The sequence below is a fragment of the Pleurodeles waltl genome, chromosome 4_1 (genome assembly GCF_031143425.1).
Source record: "Pleurodeles waltl isolate 20211129_DDA chromosome 4_1, aPleWal1.hap1.20221129, whole genome shotgun sequence".
NCBI classification, from domain to species: Eukaryota; Metazoa; Chordata; class Amphibia; order Caudata; family Salamandridae; genus Pleurodeles; species Pleurodeles waltl.
Genome location: NC_090442.1, coordinates 762990259 through 762998102, shown reverse-complemented (window position 1 = coordinate 762998102; position 7844 = coordinate 762990259).

Genomic DNA, 7844 nt, shown 5'->3' with positions numbered 1-7844 from the left:
CCTTCCGGTATGGTTTTGGATCTAGTGATCAGACATTTGGTGTACTTCAGAGATGGTGCACAAAAATTAGAGATCCTCGTGAAACATGAATGGTGGTAGTTCAGGACAGAACCTTTTGTTTTCTTCGTGGCAACTCAGGATCAAGACGTACTGTTTGCAGAAGTCAAACAGCCGGGAACATTTGTCCGTTTATCTTATTCTATGAATTAGGAAGGGGTGACTTCTTCAAGTTCGTGACATTACTTAGAGGTTCAATGTTTTAATTGAATCAAAAGAAGAAGTGCGGGACAAGTTCTTTTCCTTATTATATTTTTTTTTCTTTTTTGTTGCAACCTAGCTACAGGATTAATTTGCATAAACATCGGGTTTTGAAAAACCCTTAAGTGACTAGGGGTGTTCGTAGTCGGCCTGGGCATCCATCGATGATTTAGGTGGAGAATAGACAGGCGTTGGACTAGTTCTGCCCGCATGAGTTATGGGCAGGGACGGTCGTGGGTATTTTAGTGAGACTTTATGAGAGTAGATAGGCAATGTGATATTTAACACTGTGTATTTTTTCTTTACAGTTATCCCGTCCCTGCTGTTCCTTTCCCCTTCCTTCCCTCACCTGATGACTCCAATACACCGTGGTTTTTATCGGTGACTTGGTGGTGTCGGGAGGTGGACCTTATTTGCATCACACCGAGTCTGAGGAGTACCTACAACGTGACAGAATAACGCGCCCACGAATAATACTCCTCCCGCTCGGTGTAATGCAAAATGGCATCTATGGATGACGTATTACAGGCGTTGGTGGTGGTGCAACAAGAGTTAGCTAATTCTAGGGCCGAGACGGCGACCCTAAGGGAAAAAGTAGAAAGGCTTACTAGGAATCCCTTCGATGCCTCAACATCTACACCGCAGGTAACCGTGAACGTCTCCCCTCCAATCCCTTTGGCCAGTCCGGAACGGTTTTCAGGGGACCCCAGGAGAGTTCAGGCCTTTTTAACCCAGTTGTCTCTTCAATTCTCTTGTAAGCCTGCGTCTTTTCCCTCTAACCTTTCCCGGGTAATGTTCGCTATTTCTTATCTCTCGGGAGACGCAGCTAACTGGGCAGTGCCGTTAGTCAGAAACGATGACCCCTTATTAGCGGATTGGAATGCCTTTCGGGCGGCCTTCGAGAGGGTGTTTGATCATAGAACAACCACCTTTAGCGCTGATAGGGAATTATTGGAGCTGAGACAGGGGAGATCTGACCTGGTCACTTATCTTACGACCTTCAATAGACTGGTGGCGGAATCAGGGTGGCCAGAGGAGAAGCGAATGTCTCTCTATTATCAAGGCTTACGAGACGACATGAAAGACATACTAGCTCAAATAGATCCGCAGCCTTCCACTTGTACTGATCTTGTGAATCTTACTCTAAGATTGAATCACAGAATAGCAGAACGAAGAGTTGAGCGTAGAGCAGGTGATCGGCGACCTGTCATTCCAGAAAAGGAGGGGCAACCAGTTTCTAATCCCAATGATTTGAGTGGGGAACCTATGGAAGTGGGAGCCGTTAGGGCACCCCTGTCAAAGACCGAGAAGGAGACCAGGAGGGTACAGGGGTTGTGCATGTACTGTGGCAGGAAGGGTCATTATGTGAGAGAGTGTCCCCAAAAACCAAAAAAAAGGTTATCCTACTTCCCCACTCAAAAGGCAGCGGTTACTTCAGGGAAGACTTCAGAGAAAGAGGATTTGTCTCTTATAGATTTCCAACCGGGGTTACGGTTAACTTCTTTAACCCTTGCTCCACAAGAGGAAAAGGCGTCACATCTCTTGTTAGCAGTAGAGCTGGGGTCCCGAGATCGAAACTACCCAGTAAGGGCAATGATAGACTCCGGAGCCACGGGAAATTTCATAGATGCAGGTTTGGTTAAGAGACTGGGACTTCCTAGCATTCCCAGGAAGGAACCTGAAATAGTACTGGCAGTTGATGGTACACCACTGAAATCTGGACCCATTACAGAACAAACTGAGGACGTTGAATTGGTTTTTAAAGGGGTATCTCCTGCCCATAAAGAAAGGATCAGGCTAGATATAATAGAGGCTCCTCAGTATGAAATAATTTTGGGGATGCCTTGGTTAAGAATACACAATCCTGTTATCAATTGGCAAACCAAGACGGTTAGTTTTCAGTCCTTGAGGTGTGAGAGCGTCTGTTTCTTGGGCGACAATCCCCCCACGTTAGCATTGGCTCAAGGGCTACAGTTGGCCACAGTGGTGGAGAAAGCAGTGATATTACCCTCTGTGTATGCCGAGTTCAAGGATTTGTTTGACGAAGGTCAGGCTGAGACGTTGCCACCCCATCGTATATATGACTGCAAGATAGATCTGATTCCTGGAGCACTCCTTCCTTCTTGTAGGGTATATGCTCTATCCAACCCAGAAACCAAGCATTTGAGAAATTATTTGGACCACTTCCTGGAAATCGGGTTCATTAGACCCTCTTGTTCTCCGGCAGCCTCCCCACTCTTTTTCATAGCTAAGGCTAATAAAGAGTTGAGAACCTGCATCGATTATCGAATGTTGAACAAGAACACGATAAGGAATAGATACCCTCTTCCCCTCATTCCTGTGCTATTGGAACAGGTGAAAGAGGCAGTAATATATACAAGGTTGGACCTGAAGGGAGCTTACCATCTGGTCAGAATCCGCGAAGGGGATGAGTGGAAGACAGCGTTCAAAACTCGCTATGGCCTGTTTGAGTACTTGGTAATGCCGTTCGGGTTGTGTAACGCCCCGGCGGCTTTCCAGTATTTTCTGAACGATGTTCTCAAAGAATACATAACCATTTCGTGATCGTTTATATAGATGACATTCTGGTGTATTCTACATCCTTGGAGCGCCACCTTGAACATGTTTCCTTAGTACTTCAAGCATTGCGACATCACAGTCTTTATTGCAAATTGAGCAAATGCGAGTTCCATGTCCAGAAGGTTGAGTTCTTGGGAGTGGATTTAAGCCCTGAAGGGTTCGGCATGTCGACAAGAAAAATACAGGCCGTTCAAGGGTGGCCAGTACCCACTAGTGTGAGAGACGGGCAATGCTTCCTTGGGTTCTCCAATTATTACAGGAGATTAATTTGTCGTTTTTCCCACATTGTGTCACCTATAACAAGGTTGCTAAGAAAGGGTGTGTCTTTTGTTTGGTCAGAGGAGGCAGAGAAGGCCTTTTGCTTTTTAAAACAGGCCTTTTGCTCAGCACCTATACTTCAACATCCACAGCCAGACGTACCTTTTATAGTCGAAGCAGATGCCTCGGACATAGCGATTGGGGCTGTGTTATCCCAAAGAAACAAAACCACCGGACAGCTTCATCCTGTTGCATTTCTATCTAGGAAGCTATCCGCTGCGGAACTCAACTATACGGTAGCAGAAAAGGAACTGCTAGCCATAAAAAAGGCTTTTCAGGAATGGCGACACTATCTGTGGGGGGCCCAACACCCGGTCACGGTATATACTGATCACCGAAACCTTCAGTATATGAAGGAGGCTAGGCAGCTTACCCAGCGACAAATGAGGTGGATGCTGTTTTTTTCAGAATATGAGTTTGTAGTCACCTTCCGTCCTGGGGTTGATAATCGCAAGGCAGATTCACTGTCTCGACAAGAGGATGTGAAAGAAATAGCTTCAAGACCTGATGAAGCAATCATCCAACCTGAAAGAGTGATTTGTGCCCTTCATATCTCCCATTTCCTAGAAAAGGTTTCGAAGCATAAGTCTGCTGCTCAATGGAAGAAATGGGCCGAAGTAAGTCAGGACCGTACCCTTAAGCATGCAATACCGTTGCAAGGTAATCGTTTATATTTACCAACACATGAACTCCGAGTACAAGCCCTCAAGTGGTGTCATGATGCAGTAACGGCTGGTCATCCAGGATACACCAAAACCGCGCAAATAGTTCAACGACATTTCCGGTGGGAAGGTTGGGCTAAAGACGTTGCGACATGGGTGGCTCGGTGTGAGATATGTGCTCGAGCCAAGGGAGAAAACGCAAAGAGCCAGGGCAAGTTGATGCCTTTGCCCACTCCGGAGAAACCATGGCAAACCATCAGCGTGGATTTTGTGGTGGGATTACCAATGGATCAGGGGTACAACGCTATCATGGTGGTAATCGATAGTCTTACCAAGATGGGTCACTTTCTCCCTTGCAGAAACCTACCTACAGCAAGCCAAACCGCCCATCTAATTCTGTCGCAAGTGGTGCGGTTACATGGCCTACCAAGAACCATTATTTCGGACAGAGGCCCCCAGTTCGTCGCTAGGTTTTGGCGCATGTGGTGCAAGGTTCTGCGCATTGAATCCGCCCTATCCACCAGTTTCCACCCACAAACCGATGGCCAGACGGAGCGCCTCAACCAAACCCTGAAGAAATATCTGAGATGTTATGCAAAGGACGCCCAGGAATCTTGGGTAGCGTTGCTGTGGCTGGCCGAACTATCATACAACAATGCTTGGCATAGCTCGATAAAGGAGTCTCCTTTCCGTGCTAACACGGGATTCCACGCGGAGATGTTACCTTTAATCATACCTCGGAATGTCACGGATCAACCTACGGTCCATGCTATGATTAAGAACCTCCAATCCATGCACAAAAAGATACGATTCAATCTGGAGAAGGCCAAGAAACAGTATAAGAAATGGGGTGATGAGCACCGGCGTGAGGCGCCGGTGTATCAACCAGGGGATCGAGTGTGGCTTTCCACCAAGTATATACGCTTCAAGATACGTAGCGTCTTTCATCCTCGTTACATTGGTCCCTATGTGGTATCACGCCAGGTAAACCCTGTGGCTTACCGTCTTAACTTACCTGCTTCCTTAAGGATCCATCCGGTGTTTCACTGCAGCCTTTTGAAACCAGCTCTTTCAACGGCCCAACGGGCGGTGCCTCCGGTGGTTAGAGATGGGCAGCTGGAGTATGAGGTGCGCAGTGTGTTAGATTCCAAGCGGAGAGGGGGTAAGTTATGGTACTTGGTTTCATGGAAAGGGTACACTGCCGAGGAGGATTCATGGGAGACGGAGGGCAATATCCATGCCCCTAGGGCGGTGCAACGGTTTCATGCTCGCCATCCCACTAAACCTGGCCCTAGGAGGCGCGTTGGAGGGGGGCGTACTGTCAGGGGGTAACAGGCGCCTACCTGGCCGATCGGGATTTTGTAGTCCTTAGGGACTACATATCCCATGACGCTTCGCGCTGGAAGACCGCATAACTCCGGCACTTCCCGGAAGCGGTTGCGCGTTATTCTTTCCTCATTCCCCGTCGGAGGCACAACGAGGGCAGGGTGGACGGCGTTCCCATGGGGGAAGTCACCACGTCCACAACGACGAACTGAAGGCATCCGGAACCCTCACGGAGATCAGCATTTTAAGGCAGCAGGAGATACGAGCTGCCTCCCTTCGAGATTTGGAACCGGTGGTAAGAGGCGAGCCGGTTTCTTGCCGGAGGCTTTCGCCTTCCGGTATGGTTTTGGATCTAGTGATCAGACATTTGGTGTACTTCAGAGATGGTGCACAAAAATTAGAGATCCTCGTGAAACATGAATGGTGGTAGTTCAGGACAGAACCTTTTGTTTTCTTCGTGGCAACTCAGGATCAAGACGTACTGTTTGCAGAAGTCAAACAGCCGGGAACATTTGTCCGTTTATCTTATTCTATGAATTAGGAAGGGGTGACTTCTTCAAGTTCGTGACATTACTTAGAGGTTCAATGTTTTAATTGAATCAAAAGAAGAAGTGCGGGACAAGTTCTTTTCCTTATTATATTTTTTTTTCTTTTTTGTTGCAACCTAGCTACAGGATTAATTTGCATAAACATCGGGTTTTGAAAAACCCTTAAGTGACTAGGGGTGTTCGTAGTCGGCCTGGGCATCCATCGATGATTTAGGTGGAGAATAGACAGGCGTTGGACTAGTTCTGCCCGCATGAGTTATGGGCAGGGACGGTCGTGGGTATTTTAGTGAGACTTTATGAGAGTAGATAGGCAATGTGATATTTAACACTGTGTATTTTTTCTTTACAGTTATCCCGTCCCTGCTGTTCCTTTCCCCTTCCTTCCCTCACCTGATGACTCCAATACACCGTGGTTTTTATCGGTGACTTGGTGGTGTCGGGAGGTGGACCTTATTTGCATCACACCGAGTCTGAGGAGTACCTACAACGTGACACTGGGAGTACCCACTCCAATGCAGATGGACTCTCCAGATATTTCCACTTAGACAATGAAGACTCATCAGGTCATGGCTAGTCTTATTGTCCTTCGTTTGGGGGGGCGGAGGGGGTTGTGTAGGAAAGTACCATCTTGCCTGGCATGTTACCCCCATATTTCACTGTATATATGTTGTTTTAGTTGTATGTGTCACTGGGACCCTGCCAGCCAGGGCCCCAGTGCTCATACGTGTGCCCTGTATGTGTTACCTGTGTTATGACTAACTGTCTCATTGAGGCTCTGCTAATCGGATCCTCCGTGGTTATGCTCTCTCATTTCTTTCAAAATTGTCACTAACAGGCTAGTGACCAATTTTACCAATTTACATTGGCATACTGGAACACCCTTATAATTCCCTAGTATATGGTACTGAGGTACCCAGGGTATTGGGGTTCCAGGAGATCCCTATGGGCTGCAGCATTTCTTTTGCCACCCATAGGGAGCTCTGACAATTCTTACACAGGCCTGCCACTGCAGCCTTAGTGAAATAACGTCCACGTTATTTCACAGCCATTTTACACTGCACTTAAGTAACTTATAAGTCACCTATATGTCTAACCTTTACCTGGTAAAGGTTGGGTACTAAGTTACTTAGTGTGTGGGCACCCTGGCACTAGCCAAGGTGCCCCCACATTGTTCAGGGCACCATTACACGCGTGCACTACATATAGGTCACTACCTATGTGTAGCTTCACAATGGTAACTCCGAATATGGCCATGTAACATGTCTAAGATCATGGAATTGCCCCACCAATGCCATCCTGGTATTGGGGAGACAATCCCATGATTCCCCGGGTCTCTAGCACAGACCCGGGTACTGCCAAACTGCCTTTCCCGGGGTTTCACTGCAGCTACTGCTGCTGCCAACCCCTCAGACAGGTTTCTGCTCTCCTGTGGTCCAGTCAGGCTTGGCCCAGGAAGGCAGAACAAAGGACTTCCTCAGAGAGAGGGTGTTACACCCTCTCCCTTTGGAATAAGGTGTCAGGGCTGGGGAGGAGTAGCCTCCCCCAGCCTCTGGAAATGCTTTGATGGGCACAGATGGTGCCCATCTCTGCATAAGCCAGTCTACACCGGTTCAGGGATCCCTCAGCCCTGCTCTGGCGCGAAACTGGACAAAGGAAAGGGGAGTGACCACTCCCCTGACCTGCACGTCCCCTGGGAGGTGCCCAGAGCTCTTCCAGTGTGCTCCAGACCTCTGCCATCTTGGAAACAGAGGTGCTGCTGGCACACTGGACTGCTCTGAGTGGCCAGGGCCAGCAGGTGACGTCAGAGACTCCTTCTGATAGGCTCCATCAGGTGTTGCTAGCCTATCCTCTCTCCTAAGTAGCCAAACCCTCTTTTCTGGCTATTTAGGGTCTCTGCTTTGGGGAATTCCTTAGATAACGAATGCAAGAGCTCATCAGAGTTCCTCTGCATCTCTCTCTTCACCTTCTGCCAAGGAATCGACTGCTGACCGCGCTGGAAGCCTGCAAAACTGCAACAAAGTAGCAACGGCGACTACTGCGACACTAACGCTGATCCAGCCGCCTTCTCGACTGTTTTCCTGGTGGTGCATGCTGTGGGGGTAGTCTGCCTCCTCTCTGCACTAGAAGCTCCGAAGAAATCTCCCGTGGGTCG